Source organism: Lasioglossum baleicum, unplaced genomic scaffold (assembly GCF_051020765.1).
Source record: "Lasioglossum baleicum unplaced genomic scaffold, iyLasBale1 scaffold0835, whole genome shotgun sequence".
Taxonomy (NCBI): Eukaryota; Metazoa; Arthropoda; class Insecta; order Hymenoptera; family Halictidae; genus Lasioglossum; species Lasioglossum baleicum.
In genome coordinates, this window is record NW_027469894.1 from 7,715 (window position 1) to 27,806 (window position 20,092).

At 30.1% G+C, this 20,092-nt stretch overlaps 1 pseudogene; it reads right to left on the reverse strand.

The window, feature by feature from the left end:
• Positions 1–451: 451 nt before the first annotated feature.
• LOC143220371 (uncharacterized) lies at positions 452–4,150 on the reverse strand (annotated as a pseudogene).
• Positions 4,151–20,092: the final 15,942 nt, after the last annotated feature.

A 20,092-nucleotide genomic window follows, 5' to 3' on the forward strand; every position in this document is an offset into this window, starting at 1 on the left:
CTCTTTTAGGAACTACCTACATTCTGGACCATATTCATTCCATTCCCGCAATATATTATTAATAAACCTCGACAAAATGTTAAGTTCATCAGTTTCTGATATATTCTTAACTGGTTGACTTATTTCTTACTGAATAATTAATAGTATAAAATTAATTTCTTGTACCATTATAAGTTTATTCTTCTTTTTTTCGCAGAGGGTTACATTCACAAACATAGCAAATGAATTGTTATTAATGAATCAACTCTATAATATCTTTATCTAAGTAATATATTTCTTTTTGCTTATCGTTTTACTGCAAAGAAATGAGAATAAATACCAACATAGCATTTTTTTTAAATTGATTTAAGCAATTCTCACCTTTTTATCCCAATAAAATGATTACATAATCGCTCAATCTCTTATTTGCTTATTTCTAGAAAACAAAACAGTGAAGAACAAAAAAATTCGCCTTTCTTGTCTTTAACTTGTCAAGGTTGTTATGACTAGCCTGGAGTGCTATTAACCTTTTGCACTCGAGAGGCGAGTCTCGGTCGGCATTTAATCAGTTTCTACAGATCGATATTAATTAATATATCAAATTTAATTTGACCCAACGATAAGTGAAATATCGAGATAAAATAATTCTGTGCCTTAATTTACACACGACTTCTAATTGACCGTTTTAAAAATGTCGTCGATTTTGTATGAAGAATTGTCCGAATAACTATTTTTCTGAAACGAAAAGATCGTCGAGTGCAGAGGTTTAAAACCAGGGCAACATATTGACTCGCCTGTCATATGCTTTTGTACTTGCTAAGCCTGTTTCGGGGCCTGTGTTTATGTGTATACCATAGTATGTTCTCCCTTATATTGTACCACCAACAATATTAGTAACTCCTACACATATTGCACCTTGGCTGATACAGTATCATAAATGCTATTATACTATCAGCAGTTTCATCGCTGCGAGAAATGAAGAATACGTAATCATTTCTGAGTATTGGTGGTTTTCTGTCAATAAAGTCCCTAGCTATCTGCACAGAGGCAGGGACCTCAAGGAGTTCCACAGACAAGCTCTTATTATTCAAAACAGCATGATACCTAGTTCCACAAACAATAAATATCATACGTGATGATTTCCTCACAGAATATAAATTTTTTATACCACCTAAATGAAAACTAAGATTCTCGAAATTTAACCTTCCTCTCACAGTATTAATTACAGACTCTCTCTGTACATTTATGTCCTTAATCATAAAATGTTCATAGTTTCCCTTCATTATTGCATGAAGCTCAGTTTCAATGGTCTTGACTACGCGTCTTTCCGGCGGTGAGTCATTATTTCCGCCATGGGTCCCATGAATATATAACAGAAAATATGTGGCAGATGTTATCATCTTCGATATAAATTAGCTTATTAGTATGATCTAGAAGCGCAGATATATCTGGGGCTAGAATAATTTCAAATTTGTCATGGTCATGCTCGAGTAACTCAGCCTTCAATACCCTTTCTCAAATCATCCAATCATCCAATTATCACGTGGTTGTGTTGCAGGAGTTGGTGAATTTAAAGGAAAGAGGAGAAACTGAATCACTATTCTCTTGAATTCCATAATTAACCTTAAAAAATTCTGCAGACATTATATCCTGTCATTTCAAGTCATTTACAAATGGACCGCCTCTCCTCACAACAACAATCTCAATAGAATACACAGGAGAAACAATACCAATGAGAAAGCACTATCACATTTTTGTAAGTACCTTTCTTACTATATCGACAAATGTTGGTTTCACTTTCCTTTTATTTCATCACTGTAAATATAAAATGCATGTATCGCAACCACCTGTACATCAGCATCAGATTCAAATGTCATTTTTCTTCGTTACAAAAACAATTCGAGAATTTTATAATTTGTAATTATAACATAGTGGACAACAGGAAAATATCCACTTGGATCACATTTTAAACGATGACCGTTTGAATCTAGTGTATGCTATACTCACGTGATTAGACACTTCATAATCCATGTTAATCGTGTTTTGAGCGTCTGACATTGCTTGAAGTTTTTCAAGCTTTCAAACTTCTTTAAATAAGATCAAATTTCTGTTATCGTTCCTTTTAATACAAAAACCGGTTGAACCATATTCTCTGTAATCCATTCTCTTTAGGCCACTTATTTATGTTTGTGCTATTTCTTTCTTAGTTTTGCTTGTTAAATAGTTTGCATGTCTGAATATTCCGCACATAAGGAGCCTTAGTTAATTCGTTTTATATTTTTTAAATTGATAAGGACGAGCAATATTTCATGTTTTTACACGAATCAGTAATTATTTTGATTTATTGAATGATTTTTAAGCCCCTTCAAAGGAACCAATCTGTAAAAAAAAAAAAAGAAACAAATAAGGGTCTAATATAGTAAGTGAGGCAATAAAATATGATTTCTGGTGTTTTAATTATTATTTTGGAGAGTAGTAAACAAGAAGTGTTATTTATATCCAATAATGCCGAAAATATTACATGTTTTACGAAAAAATTAGGAATATACTTTTATTTATTTTTACGGTATAATATATCTTATATATTGAGTTTGAAAGATATGCAAAGAAGTCATGTGATACGTATTTAAAACAGTACAATTATTTTTGCATTGCAATTTGAAAAATTTGTTTACCCTTCATTTTTATATGAAAATGTTCATAAAAATTCTTAGATAGGAATTAATTGGATTCACAAATAATCGTGTTGTAATAACACAAGATATACATATACATAAATAAATGTAAAACTCTTCAGTATAGCTTTCGCTCAACTACATTTCATTGTGATTGCAATTTATTAATATATTCGTTCTTTGCACTAACTATAATTTTGTAATATGGTTTTTCGAATTAAAATTTATATTATTTTCTAAAAATAATTTGTTATATATAAGTAAAATTATTAAAAAATTTACATTCTAATTTACATTCCGATTGGTAATTTCACGTTTATTTGAATCTGGGATTTAAAGTACTTAAAATGATCAACTTCAATCAATAATTTCGAAAATTCATAAAAAAAAGAAACTAAAATTAGAAACAAAAAATATGCGACTAATTTACTAAACACTATTTATTTACTTGGTACTTCATCACCTATGAAAAATAAACCTACACAATCACTAAGTTGAAAGGTCAACACTTGAGCTAGATGTGCCCACGGTAAGCAATTTAAAGCGGTAAGTATTTTCAATAATTTTACACAGATTTGCCCACAGTTAGTAAGTTAAAAGTGTTTTGGTGCTATTTCGAATAGTTTTCTATCAAGAAATATATATCATCTTTGTAGTGTTTACGAACCTTTATGAGATAAAAGTAGGTTGCTGAATAAAATGGACTCGCTGAGCCAACCTATAAATATATCTCCATGATATATATATATATATATATATATATATATATATATATATATACATACAGATAGCCCTCATACAACACTGCATCTCATAACACGGTTTCGCTATAACACAATTCGTAAATTGCGGGAACCCTCCTACAACACGTCATCCTATAACACGGTTTCGCTCTAACACGATAAGAAAACTGGAAGAACCTTTGTAGAGCGATGTACTCCTATAGCAGCTGCGACGCTTGCGTCTTAACCCTTAGAGTGCTATGGACGCATATATGCGTTTCCTGTGATCATAGTAGCAGTGCAATATTTTACGATGGCGGCCTATATAATCTATTTGATTACCGTGTATTTGTGACTCCCTGTTCAGTCTCGCCGTTCATTTCCAAAGACTTCTCATCCTCATCCGACGACACAAATCAATAAATCCCTTAATTCTCAGGGACCGAAGGAATTCGACTAAGGGACTTTAATTTAATTCTTTATGGCCAAGGGACCATAGTCCACAGATGCCTCCACAGACAACTCTAAGACCATAAATTCCTAGCAAACTATTAATTAGCCCGAATCCTCCCGAACCATTCCTTCCGTCAATAGACCAGACGTGCTACATCCTCCACCCACATATACCCTTGAACTGAGCGAATCCTACTCATCCATTCCATCCATCACCAGACGTGGCACATCCGCTACCAACATGTACCCATGAACAGCAGTCCTCCGATTCTTTGGACGACGACTTATTTCTTTATTTCTAGCTTCACCGAAATTCGGCATCCTTGAATTTTCAAATTTATTTAAACTTCCCTCTCCTTGAAACCTACTGAAACTCAAGATCCGCATTATCGGACATTATAGGACCCGATCACGCCCGCATTACGACGCATAAAACACGCAATATCACACGAAATCAGCAGTTATACACTATCGATTCATGTCTAACAACGACAAATGCGAAACACACCCGTCAAAATGACAAGTAATATTGAAGAATATGTTAGAAGAGACGACAGCGAATTATATGATTACGATTCGGTCGATTTGATGAATGATATGTACCATTTTGATCCACCATCATCAGACAGTGACGAATCGATCGATCAAAGAAGAATAAATAGGAAACGGCCCAGAGGACTAAGTACATCTTCAGAAGAGGAAAGTTCAGAAGTACCTGCAAATATTGAGTCTTCTGATCAAACGGGAACATTATTGTGGCCAAAAACGAATTTAATGCCCTAACTACATATTTTTAATGATCAAAATGCAGGAGTGAAAGGAAATCTAAACCCAGAATCAACACCTTTAGACGCATTTCAAGTTTTCTTTTAGGAAGAATTAGTCGCTCAAATTACTGAGCAGAGAAACAATTATTTCGATCGCGTACAGCAGTGTACAGCATATAAAAAGAATTCCCGTTTGACGAATTGGAAGGATGCTTAAGTCGTTGAAATGTATGTATTTTTATGTATTTCAATGCTAATGCCATGTTCGAAGAAACTGTCTTGAAGTGAATATTGGTCTAGAGACGAACTCTTGAAAGGCAATATTTTCCGCAAAATAATTGCGCGAGATCGATACATGGTATTACTACAAATGTTGCACATCAACGATAATAATACAGCATGTGACGGTCCTTTAACAAAAATACGACCAGTGATAAATAAATTAAAGATTTCCCTTTCGCAGTCATTTTCGTCCCACAAAAATCTATGTATCACCGAAAATCATTTGCTGTACAAGGGCAGGTGTTATTTCAAACAGTATATACCATGCAAGAGAAGTAGATTCGGAATTAAATTATTTCTCCTTGGAGACTGTGAAACTAATTATGTGTTGGACTTCATAATTCATTGGAATTTTTGGAGATGTTGTGATGACGCTCCTTCAGCCATATCTTGGAAAAGGCCATACAGTAATAACGGACAGTTGGTACACGAGTCCATGTTTATATACCTTGTTACACAAACACAAAACGAACGCGTTTGGAATCGTTCGTAAAAATAGAAAAGAAATTCTCCACATGGAAGAGAAGTTGAAGAGAGGAGAAATGTGCTACCGATCAACTGACATTTTATTATCAATGAAATGGCATGATAAAAAGAAGGTTTGGTTGTTGTCTTCTGCACACACAGCTGCATTGTTTGAACTGACAAGAAGGATTATCGTACAGGACTATATATGAAGAAACCATCATGTATTGTAGACTATAGTTCCAACATGGATACTGTAGATAGAGTTGGCATGATTGTGAGAACACGTAATTCTCTAAGGAAAACTATAAAGTGGTACAAAACATTATTTTTCCATTTAGCATTAATAATTAATTAGAGAAATTTTACTAAAATATTCCCAACGTAGAAGCATGGTAGGAGGAGGAAAAGAAAGTGTGAGGATTTGCCGGTTCGGTTAATTGATAGGCATTTTCCATAAAAATGTCCTAATCGTGACGGCACAACACAATTATCCAGAAGAAAATGTGTTGTTTGTGTGAAAAATAAGAGAAGAAGCGACATACGATACGAATGCAGAAAATTGCGATGTCGAATTATGTATCGATAATTGTTTTCAGATTTTTCACATAGAGCTGAATTATTAAATTCTGTTATATTTACTAAATTTTGTTTTCTAAGTATTTTATTGTCCAAATTCCACTTTTCTGTAAATTTCAATGTTTATGGTAAAGAATAAATATTAAAAAATAATGCTCATGAGTCATTTAATCTTGTGAGAAAGAATTACCATATCTTATTACGATGTGCGCTTGGAAGAGACCGCATTGAGTTTGCACTCAACAGAGTTCAGTCTAACGAAAAAGTATTAAGTCCACAGAGATCGCCAGCACTGGCCGCGCGCCGCTCCTACGGACGGCATAGGCCGCGAGTATTCTGCACTCTTAGGGTTAATGATACAGTGTTGCTGAAAGCATTTCTTTTCATCTCCGTGACCTGAAAACAAAAGTGTCTCATACTGCTGGTCGGCAGTCTACGTCGAGCCACGGTGTGTTGAAGAACAATTTTTTCGTCTTTAAGACATTAAGTTTCAGTCCAAACCCATGTCCGATAAGGATAAAAAAACAACGTTCAAGAGGTAAAGATACAAATCATGGATCGCCTTTTGGAAGGAGAAAAAGCATCTCACATCGGAAAAAGCCTTAATTTGAATGAAGCAACAGTCCGCACTATCAAGAAAAAAGGAAAAAGAAATAAGAAGTGTAGTTTCTGAAGGATCTTCGACATCCGCAAAACGTGCAACTCGCCCCCGGCCACCAATAATTGAGAAAATGGCTGACGCACACTGCATTTGGATCTATGAATGCAGTCAAAAAAGGATTCCTATAGATGGGAATATCATTTAACAAGAAGAACTATAAATTTAGAAACATCGTAAAGAACATGCAGAATCCTCTGTCAATCCCGATTTTGTGACGAGTCAAGGTTGGTTTGAAAAATTCAGAAAGCGTTTTGCAATTCATAGGCTATGAATCCATGGAGAATTTGCGTCGGATGATCATGAAGCCGATAGGACGTATCCAGATAAAATTCAAAACATTATAGAAGAGCAAGGATTCACAGCAGATCAAGTTTTCAATGCAGACGAAAATTGGCTTTGGTGGGAAAAAATGCCCAGTAGAACCTTTATATCGAAAAAAAGAGCAATCGCACACGGATTTAAAGTGTCTAAAGATCGTATAACGCTCCTTTTATACAGTAATGCATCGGGGGACTCCATGTCAAAACCCTTGCTAGTTTATATATCTTTGAACCATCGTGCACTTAAAAGCGTAAATAAAAACACCTTACCGGTATCTTCGAAAGCAAATATAAGGGCTTGGGTGACTGGAAATTTATTTAAAGATTGGTTTTCAAATTGTTTTGTGCCAAAAGTTAAACGCTATTTAAGGCAGAAAAATTTGAGCTTCAAGGCGCTATTACTATTAGATAATGCTCCAAGTCATCCACAAGATTTGAATCATCCCTACGCCAAAATACCTACGATCTAACACAACTTCCTTGCTCCAACCATTGGATCATGGTATTATTTATACCTTTAAAACGTATGATATAAGAAGAGCATTACAGTGGACTTTAGACGTAACCGATTCAAAATCGTAATGGTAGCTTGGAAGAAATGTTCCATCTGGTACTATATCGAGATCATATTTTTGTCGCTGAATGAACTGAAAACAACTACGTTGAATGCGTGTTGGAAAAAGATGTGGTCCTCTTCAGATGAATCAGAAATCGAGCGAGAATCATATTACAACTTGCTAGATCAATTGGAGGCGAAGATTTTGTAGATATGGCTAGGAAGGACGTTCAAGATTTATTATCAGAAGAAGAAGTTGACGAAACGGACTTGATGGAAATGGCATCTGAAACTGTAAATCAAATCGATTCCAAGGTCTCTAGCACTGATGAAGATAGTGCAGTTAATCACATACAATTTAAAAAGTTAGAAGAAGTCCTGAGCTTATCTGAAAATCTCGAGACATTTTTATTCAATGCAGACAATTCTACAGAAAGAAGCCGAAAATTCAAACGGGAGATGCAAAGCTGTCTAGCTCCATACCGAGAAATTTCTATTGACCTCGTAAGAACCACCAAGCAAAGTACAATTACAATTACGAAGCACAATTTTTTTAAGTGGGGAGAAGATGCAAGAAACATTAAATACAGAAAAAAGTTCTGAAAGTGAAGGTGATATCATTCCACCGAAAAAACGTTCTCGGTTGATTATACTCAGCCCTGAAGACGAAGAAATTCATTAAATTAGAGTTGCATTAAATTAAAATAATATTTTTTTTTTAACTCTGTGTTGTAAACACCTTTATATTTTTAATAAAAATTAAGTTGACTATGTAAAATTTAAAAAAGTTATTTGTTTTTAATGAGTTTGCGGAACGTATCCCACCTTTTTGTACCGGCTCTGGGTCTCAGTCAACACGGTTTCACACAACACGGCATTTTCTAGAAAAGTATCTACCGCGTTATAGGAGGGTTACCTGCATACCTTCTATGTATCTTCTACTTAACATATATATGAAGTGTTATGGTGATCGGTTAATTGTACAACTAACTAAAAATAAGACACAAAATATTGATGGTATATTTTTTATTATAGATACGAGATAAAACAATTAAAAACCTTATTATATAGAAATGGTAATCATACTATCTTTAATTCATTTTCTTAGAATCTTTTATAAAAAAAAAAAAAAATAAAATAAAATAAAATAAAATACATGGAAAATAAGACAAATAATGATTATCTTCAATATTTTTTAACAACGGTTTCTCATGAGATTAACTGGGGATTTTTTAGCATCAAAATAATTTTTCATCAATTTAAGAGTGTGAAATCACATATATTCAGTGTTCAATTTATTTAAAAAATGCATATACAAAATATTGAAACTTACTTCATAAAATTTTTTAAATACTTTTTACTTTTTATTTTTAAATCACATAAAAATCATTAAATGTCATGTAAACATCAAAATATACATGAAAGAGTATTTAATACAAGTCAGTTTTTATATTTTACAAAAAGGAAGTGTATTTTACTCAATTCGTATATTATAAAAAGTTATGGACTACAGATATTTTGAAAAAGATTTCCCTATGTTTGCTGTATTCGTTGAAAATTTAAATATATACTTTTTGAAACAAAAATTTAAACTTTCCATATATTAGAAAAAGTAGAAAATCACCGTTTAATATTCTTATTATTTATAATTTCACTGAAAATACCATTGCTAATATCTTTGTTTTTTTAGACATTAAAACATTTTCTTAAGAAGAAAGAATTATTTTTGACATAATTAATAAACATTTTTTTTTTTAACAGGTACGCATTTTACAAAATGTAACTTCTAAACATATATTAAAGCGATTTTTATAACAAATTAGAAAGACTTAATTAATTTTTCTCTTCTTTTGGTGCTACCTTTCATAAAATAGTTAATATAATATCCAACTATTACTTTCTCAAAAATTTTAATATTGGCTTTCTCTATAATCATTAAATAAAAATTCGTATTTTGCTTTACAGTAAAACATGCAGTAATTCGAATAGTGTAAATACAAAATAAAAAATAATTTAATAGGCTAAAAAATATTAAAGTTACGTTGATAAGTGTAAATTCTGTTATCATGAGCATTTATAACTTTTTTTTTAAACATATTTTGGCATGTCCGCATAAAAGTTCGTGATATAAGTCTTAAATGGTATATAATATTGCATTTTGAGAAATAGACATTTTACTTAATGTCAGAATAAAATTGGATGGTTTTATTACATTATAAATTTATTTTCACTCTAATCCGTTCTCACAACATTTAAATATTGTACTGCCATATATATATACTTAAATTTATAATAATATATTATTGTATAATTGAAAAAAAAACTAGAAATAGAGAACTTATATATTTAGTAAATAAGAATCGTAAAATGTTTGCAATTGCATAGAACTCATAAGAAATAATTAACCTACGTTGCTAAATGCGTAAAAACGATAAAATATTCTTCAAGATGTAATCATCTAATCATATTAGGTTTTGGCAATTTTATTGTCATTAGAAATACTATAATTTATTAACCTCATATATATGAAAATTGATAAATTCCTCACTATAAACAGACTTACTTTCAACGGTTTATATAACTTTTCGTCCCATACTATCTGCTAATGTTAATTGCTATAAAACTACACGACAATACGGACTGAAAACTCCGTCATAAAGATCACATTAAATTACAGAAAATCCTCCAACACGATACTCTGATAAAAGATCATTATTTTAATAACTTCTTAGAGAATTTTTAATAATTTATAAATTAAATTGTTTGAATTTTTATGGAATGATAGAATAATAGTCTTTTTACCGTTAACATCATATTATAGGAGAAAAGCTTTACATAATTACTTTTCATAACCCTTACAAAAGTATTCATAAGAATAATTTTAGTCTATCCTGAGAAAAAACAGTTTTTCTGTTAAATCTCGCGATGAAAAATTTTCGTGCAAACCCACTTCATGATTTGTTTTTAAACACCTCGGTACGGCGCTTGTTAGCCGTAAAACCGTACACACGGCCAGCACTCATGGTGGCCACTGTACATAGTGTCCTTTCTTCTGTGATGAGGAAAACGCTGACCCACCGAATGGTTGTTTACATTACGGGTACCCTTACTTGTAAACCAGCAGGGCATATTTTTTATTACATAATTTCTAAATATTCACAATTTCTTTTAAGCCATGAAAAATTTGAAAATTTAACCTCTTCGGCAATGCCTGTTGGCGCTTAACTGTTCATACTCGTCTCTTCCGCCCATCGACTATTTTCTACACTCGTATCGAAGAGGCTAAATATTGTGATGTACCTATACATCATATCATTAAAAGATTTCATGTTAATATATCGCTAGAAACAACCCAGAAATTTAGATACATAACTCTCAAATAAGGTTCTTACCAAATTTATATATAGTCCATCATAGGCATAAAAAAGCATTGATCTTCAATTTGATTTGAGAGTATTGTAAGGCTTTTTGTGTTATTAGATTTCAATATAGGAAGAGTTAGTGTAAGCAGTGTTTAAAATTTACAGCTACGTGTTTAGTAAACGATAACATCATTTTTTGACCAAATAAATAAATTGTAGATATGATTGTCCTTTTTTATAAGAATATATACCAAAGTTATTGTCTTCATTACATAAAACTCCTAGATCGTACTATGTTACACAAAACTTTTTTATTAATTATACCGAGACATTACATAGTTGGAAAACAATTTATAGTAGTATATAACGTTAAAATGTTTTTATAGCTTCTCAAATAGCAGAATTTGCAGTTCCTTAATTGTAGTAGATCTCCTCACTCAGATATAATGTATAATAATTCAGTTTACACTTAGGCAAATATTGAAAAAAAGTGCGTACAATGTAATAACAAGTCTTTATCTTAATAAAAATATTCCAGCCAAATGTAATATTGGAATATTGATAAATGATTACAGTGTAATGCGAAATACACCTTCCACTTTTCTACTAGAGGATGAATTCTATTTGCAAATAGGTGAATTCAATTTGTAAAACCTCTAAAGAATGTTTACAGAAGCACATAGTAAGATTCACAAATATCCAGTTAAAAATATAATATAATATATTTTTTCTTTATTATAATGTGAAAAGCGAAAGATATACACCTATGGTCTCTTATGTAAAACAAGACTTAGAATATAGAAATTTTTGGTACCTAACAGCTTTTGTACTAAAATAACGTTACAAATTATGATGTTTACAAAATTTTCCAGGGCCTCCCTTTAATTGTCAAATAAAAATAACTCTTATTGTTACAGCGAATACAGGGTAGGCAGAAAATGAAAAATTATAAATTAATAATCTTTTGAGATGCGTAGAACAAATTAGATTATATATTCTAAAGGAATAACGCGTGGGTCAGTAGTTCAGTGATGTAACCTCGAAATGACTAGACGAAGAAATTGAATATTAGTAATTTAAAAAATTCATTAAATAAATCCATATTGTCGTAAAAATCAAGATTGGACAAATTGCTGTGTGGATTGTTTATTTGCTATCACGGCTATGACTAGTTATTGTCGGGTTTCCAGTCGTATGACATACCATTCTGTGAGGATATGTGTTTCTAATTACTTAATAACTTTAGGGTTTAACATAGTAAATTTTTACTTAATCGAAGTCCACAACTTCTCAATAGAGTTTAAATCCAGTTATTTTGGGGACAAACAAGCTAATCAATACCTTTAATATCAAGAATACTATTTTGCAACCTTTGGATGTGCTCAAGATCATTAATCTGTTGAAAAGTAAATTTTTTAATGCCATTTAGTCTACAGAAGCCGCAAGATAATTGAGTAAAAGATTGAAATAGTAGCCAAAATTTATAATCTTATTTATAAATACAAGATTTCTTACTCCGTAATAGCGAAATAGAACCTCCCACCCTCAAAGACACTCTGTCATAATTAATTGTATGCGGTATATTTTCTAATTTGAGTCCTGTTAGTATATATGTATAATTTTACCATTAAAGTAGAAAAAGCTAAACAGACTCTCATCTAAAGATATTATTTGCCCCATGTTCTTGACGGATTACTAAATCAATTCTTCAGTTCTTTCAATCGTAATAAATATATTCTTTTTTATTTCAGAAGTCATTTTTCTCATTCGCTCGCTATGAGATTATTGTCATGTTTCTTCGTAAAAGAGAATAAGAAACCTTCCTATTTCATTTTACTAGAAAAGACATTCCATAGTGTGATCAAGGCATACTTCAATTTGATTTATAAATTTTTAGAATAACATAGGTCACTTTCATCTCCGGCGTTTTAAATTTCTCATTTTCCTTTTTATGTGTATTTTATTACGTTGTACGATAATTTTGAATTGTTAATAACGCTGCTCTGAAATATTTTAGAATCATGAGCAATTTTCTCATTTATATTATAATTTTAAACTGTGTGATTTTTTGTTCACAAAGACAAATTGTTTTAGTTCCGAGCATTGGGGTTTATTTCATAAAGAAATACAAAAAAGCTTTAAATTCTAAACATTTTTTAGCACTTAGAAAAATTATGCGTTTTTTTATTAACACTTATGTAGAAAAAATTTAAAATATATTATTCAACCTTTTTAAAGAAAAGTACACCAGTGGACACATTTATTACATGCATTGCTTTCGATTTAGTCCTGTGTTCTATTATAGAACTGCCTTAAATCAATACCCGTTTTTTTTTATTTAAACAAACTGTATATATATGTATATAAACACGCTGTATGTTAAAGTAAACTATACCTAAAGATTTGAAATGACTAATGATTCTTTAGATGAAAAAACAATAAATCTTATTAAGAGTCTACTATGATTTTCATAAATTAAAAAGCTAAACAGATATTTAGGAGAAAATTATTAGTCTTATGTTTTTAAAGCATCATACACTAAAAAGTTATATAAGTTTTCATCGGGATGTCTACAGATCTCTCAACTGTATCATCTATGAATTCATCTGGATTTTCTTTATACATTTCCAGAAAAAGCATATCGTCTTGATCGAGATTCGAGGAGTCTGGGTAAGTATTTTCATTAAAATCTTCTTCAATATCTTCTTCTAGTAATTCTTCTTGAGAATCCATATTGGCAAAGTCAAATATTTTATCATAAAAGAGTGAGTCATTTTATTATAAAATCATCATTATCAACTTCCATTTGTTGAGTTGATTTCGTGTTAAATCTTTTATTACTCTCCATTTCTGCCTCAACCTTTCCTATCCCTTCATCATGTGTTCGTATTTTTTCTTTTTCTTTCATTAAAAGCTCTAGGCCTTTTAGTAATCAGTTCCCCTTTTCCTATCATAGTTTGGTTCTTTTGTCTCATAATCTTCTTCTTTTCAACATTACTTATTAGTCTTATATCTTTAAGAAGATTTAAAATTTTCTGCATAGCCCTTTGATCTAAATTAACTGTATTTACATTATTTGTAAACACATATAGTACATTATACATTTCAATGTTTTTCAATCAATAAAATCACCTTCATCATCCTCATTGTATTTAATATCAGCAAAAATATTCGAGAATTCTAACATACTTTCGTCAATACATTCGGATCCAAGATATTCAGTGCATACAATAAAATTTTCCGCTCTGTATGAACGAAAACTCAAAGATTTAGTGGCCTCTTCTTGCTTAAGCATCTTTGCACGAAGTCTAATTAGTGCAACGTAATCTTTTGACGTGAATATTATAGTAACAAATGCGCCACCCGGTGTAAGAAAAATACTAACTACACATAATGAACAGGCTACAAGAACATTCGTATTAACTGAGTCACTCTCTCAAAATGTACCCACGTTAGATGCACCAACGTGTGGTACATCTGCTAGTTTGCCATTTAATTCTCCATGCAGTATCTTCCGACACTCTGGTGATGTTTCAATATAGGTTGATACTGCATTCAGATCTATAACTATATGAGCATGTCGTAAAAGACGTATCTACGGTTAAATTGCTGCAAGTTAAAAAAGCTGAACGTAATCTATAACCTTTCTCCTTAGCTAATATAGAATACTTATCTAATCGTTGTTTTGCTGCTGTTCAGTTTTTTGACATTAAACGAGCATTTTAAGAAAAAAATGATAAAAGAAATTTTATAAGGAGATAAAAAACATAAAACTGTAAACAATAAATGAAGTGTTAATGAACGAAAGTTTTCATTTGATTAAAACGTAAAAGTATCATTATGCCTGAATATGCATAAAATAGATTTTTATTAACAAGTGAAAACACAAAAATTTGTGTATATTGTTTAGTAAAATACATAAATCAGGAATGTTTAGTTAATGTAGAAAATTTGTTGTTAATGTTAAAAAAATCTATATATTTTATATCTGTTTTGGTAGTGAGTGATAAATATCTAGATTTGAAAAAGGGAAAATTGAAATATATTGATGTTTTAATAATTATGAGAAAAGTACTTTTATAGATTATATATTTGATTTATTTATTATTGGACAAGTTTATTTTGTTTATCAAATAAAAATTGTAGCACATTTGATTTGAAAGTTCGTTCTTAAATATAAAGCGAACCGCAAAACATTGTGCGAGATTTATCAATTTAAAAAAGTCAAGACAGATATAGTATATTAAAGAACATTGAATGAATGTTGGTGAATATAAAATCATTTATAGCAAAAAATATTTAATAAGATATATTTCATTTTAATCCGAATTCTGTATTATACATCTATGTTATACCTATCACAACAATAGCAGCTGTCATACGAATCATAATCATCACGAGTCTTTGTCTATTATTGGCCGCAATATTACCAGAAGGAATTTCAAGTACTCCATGAATAATCTCACATTTTTTATTTTAAATGTTACCTCTTGCTTTGACGTTCGAGTATTCCTTGCATATTTTATATGCACTAGTAAACTATGGATATGTCCATACAAATTGTGGTTCATCTAAAATATTTGAAACTAAGTTTAAAATAAATCTTAACCAATGAACTTTGCTCATTACTTCATGAATTTTCTTGCGTGGATGTCTAACCTTTCCCTCTTTCTCGACTTGATTGGACATATCACTTATTTCTTTACTGATGTCATCAACGAAGTTTTCAAAATACTTTAGTTCTCATTGCATTGCCGCAGAGATGACCATCGTTGTCTAACAGTTCTCGTTGCCTATGTATATATATATATACAATCATTGATAACAAATGATCTACCAATCCATATTGAACATACTCTACCTCAATATCCTTTGGGTCGTATTTGCGCATGTCAAACATGGCAAGAAATTTTATTATATTTGTTTCTTCAGATTCTTCCATGCCCTTGCAAACGAGAACACTATAATCATAATAATAACAGTCCTTTCGTCTATTTTTTGAGTCAGAGAAGCTCTACGATGCATGCAAATGCTCACCAAAGAATATGTTAATGTTACTTACTGCACCCCACCTGGGTTAAATAAAATTAAATTTTTATTTAATTTAATAATTAATTATTTTAAATATTTATATATATAGTCATTTAGATTGAAAAGATCTTGAATAACGTTGGCCTTAGGACAATAATCTGGTTCTACATTTAGCTTGTATGTACCTTTTGAAGTTCTCAATCCTACCATTACTTGTTTTTTGTTAGTATACCCTACATCTGTACCTGTATTTAATTTGTATAGATAAATTCTTTCTCCTCTGTTTTCATCTTGTGGCATTTAAGGATGAGTCTGTTGTAAAAACAATCTATGTAAAAGCATATAAAAAATAAAAAATATTTAAGAATAAATATGTAACAGTATATTACTTTAAAATGATGTCTTATACAATGCAATTTATGTTTATTACATATTATATTTTTATATACACCTCCTTTATTATAGAAAGTGATACCTTCATTGGTGGATTAAGCTTCATCGCAATTTAGTTTCCTTATCGATATTTCAGTGCTTCTAAAATTATGATTATATAATTCCAAGGTGTATATGTTTTCTCACTTAGCTTTTTTAATTTTCTATTCTTCTTGGAGTATTTTTTATTATTCTATTTTCCCATTTTTAGAGAGAGCAAAACTATTTTTTTGTTTTTATATATCAAAATTATCTGGAAAATTTCTCTCATCCAAATTACATATTTTGATATATTTTGTGATCACAATAAAATTTTTAAAATTTAAATTATTAAATTTTTAATCAAAATATTTAAACATAATTTTGGACATTCCTTTTTGTAAAAATTTTATTATAAATAACAATTTCTAACATACTGTGCCAATTTTAGAATATGAGTAAGAAATCAAAAAATTAAAATATTAGTATCAACTAGAAATAAAATTAAATGACCTAAAACGCAAAAATATATACAAAATATGCCATATAATTATAATAAATAAGTTGATGTTCTCATTAATTATTCTATATTTATTAAGTACAATTTGATATTTTAACCAAATATTTTGATTAAATTGTTTTATTATGGTGAAAGTAATTAAAACAAATCTCGTAAAACATAAAATTTTTATATCCATCTCAATTTATAAAAAAGAAGACATAATTTTTTTAATAAAACGAAAAGACGATAATTGTTTCATAAATATTGAACACGTGTCATTAAGATGAAATTTAAAATATTGAACAAGTGTCTGATATATTTAAAAATTTTATATAACATTTTCTTATATCAAGAACAAAGATATTATTCTGCGTCGGCCAATAAAATAAACATCTTGGTGCTAGATGGATTATAGGTTTTGCAGGTTCTCTTCTGTAGTTGTTTAAAAGTTATTTATTAATGTTGGTTACACATTATATAGTCGATTTATATAAAGAATCTACTAATGTGGTTTTCAATTTTCTCATATAGCAGATTCTTTATTGTTTATAAAATTTCATAACTTTTTATTCTAGATTCATTTAATTAATGAAAAATAAATGCAAGCCTCATTATATTATACGAGATATATCAATCCAAAATTGACAAAAAATACAAATTCAAATCGTTTAGTTGTAATACATATAAAATAACTTATTTTTTACCTGTTATAAAAATTATATATAATTTATTATAAAATGTACAAAATAACTATTCCTACTTTATTTTGTTAATTTTACATGTAAAATTGCTCAAAAGCTGTTATATTTTAATAAGAAACATAACTTTTATTCTACACGCTTTATGTTAACCATTAATTTAAACATTGTAACATATAAAAATAAGTATTTTTTTCTAGTTATTATAAACCTAGGATTGTCGAATCTTATTTATAATTTAATTTTACACTGTATGTAATTATAATATAGGGTGAAGTATAATAATAACATTGTAATTGATTATTTGAACCATTCATTAAAATTTTGTTAATTATTAATTATAATTATTATATAGCTTTTATTATTATTTAACAATTTTAAATAGAAATAATAAATTCGGAAATATATAACATACTGGTATTTCCTTGTAATATAACGCCATGGTCATTTATAAAATTTCATTTTGAGATGATTATGTATGATCGAAAGATGAATTTAATTTGTTGTTGGAATAAAGAAAATAGAATACTACTTGAAAAGCTTATATATAATTATTTCCATAAGATTCGATTACAGTAGTTTGGATGTTTAAATTCAATTCAAAGCACAGTTATATTTTTTCTCGCGTGCCCTTAACACTAGATTTACGGATGTTTTTAAATACCTATCCCTATTGAGAACCGTCAGATTTATGGGTGAAGAAAACTACGTACTTTCTTAACAAATAAGACAGTGAGTTCAATTTAAATACAGTTACGATATTTGCAAACTTAATATTAGCTGATTGAATCTATTAATAGTGTATAATTGGATATTATACTCACCCGTCAAATTGACGGGTCCCGCAAACCTACTGTTAAATATTACACTTAATTTACATATCAATCACAGCACATTAAAAATCACTTCAAAAATACAGAGCGAAGTACTGCTTATAAATACAGACAAAAAAGAGATTTATGGAATACCAACACACTTACCCAAACTTCTAAGTTTCTAGAAATTTGCATAAAAATTTTCTTCCATACCGGAAGTACGACAATATTGCACCTTCATGCTTAAAAATTTTAACCATTCAAGTCTGATAAAAAATCATCTACATAAAGTCAAGGTTAAATATTATTGAGAATGTAATTTCCTATCATTACAACATTATACTTGCTATCTATTCTATCGAGGTCTTATTTAAACACTTTATTATGTCGAAAATAATAATAAAGATTTTCAAATGAATATTTTTCTTTGCTGGGTGAAACAGATTAAGCAAGGTTGAAAGTTATTTATTTTGTGATGGATCATTTAATGCCTGCATGGATTTCAAGGTTTATAAAATACTTATGAACTTTTTATAATTTTGAGTAACGTGCAATATTTACAGTTATAATAACGAATAAGATAGTATAATAACATCTTAGCTAATTCCTGAATTTCATTCATCGAAGTAATTATTATGTTATTACAATCAATAATTCCTTTTCTGCACCAACGGCAAAAAATGATTTTTATAAGAAAAAAAAAACTTACTTCAACAAAATATAAAGAACATTATATATTATTCTGCAATCCTCATCCCAAAGTATATACAATTTTTAAATATCTGAGTGGAATTTTAATATTAAGTAGAAATGATTTTTAATGGAGCCTAAGTTAACAAATAATTTCTGAACTGGTTAGATGTTCATACTTCTGACGTATCTAAAATAATAGGTCGTTCGGAAACTCATTTCGTTTTTCCCCAACAGAGGACCAAATTATATATTTCGATATTCAGCTTCACACTTCAGCCGCATAAATAAAAGAAGAAAAAAACGAATTGACTTTCCGCACGACCTAATAGTCTCAATATTTCCACAGATACCACTATCGAGTTCAGACGCCACTGCAAAGCCAGCACCCCTTTCGCCGTGTCCCCTCCAAAAGTCTAACGAGATACTTTCAAAAGGCTTTGTATGAACTCTCGATTGGATATATGTTTCGGTTGAAATGGACAACCTCAGGCTCCTGATGTGGCTATCATGATATTTTGTGACCAAACCATCCCATGACATGACGTAAGTAACATATACACTGCTTTTTATTGACTCAACTGATAACTTACCACTACAGTAATCACCTCAATCTATTACCTCAAATTCAAAAGTAATAGTTTTATTCTCAGCACTTACGATTTTAAGTACCATATTATCAATATGAATTAATGAATCCTCAAAACAAGCTTGTCCAGCAGACCACATACTCAACATATTTCTATCACTAAAAAATTGTATAAAATCATCCCCGAAGCATGTCACTTTAACTTTCAAATTTACTGAGCATTTCAGATTTATTTACTGAATAAAATGCTTTCATCTCAGAAGAGGAAGATTACACGAAATCTCTGCTCTATTCCAGAACTTCTCACATACATATCATCTGTACATTTCTCGCCTATGACCTTTATTATTACGCAGATGAAATTTCAACCTCCGCTCTATACTATTCAACTGTTCTCCCCTTAATAAATCACATATTCTCAACATCAAACTTGTCTTGTACGTTTTAAATGTCAAATAAAGGAAAAGGTGATTGTATCTCCATATAGCTCTTTTCAGATTCCTTAAGACGCACTTGCACGTCCAATTCATATTCA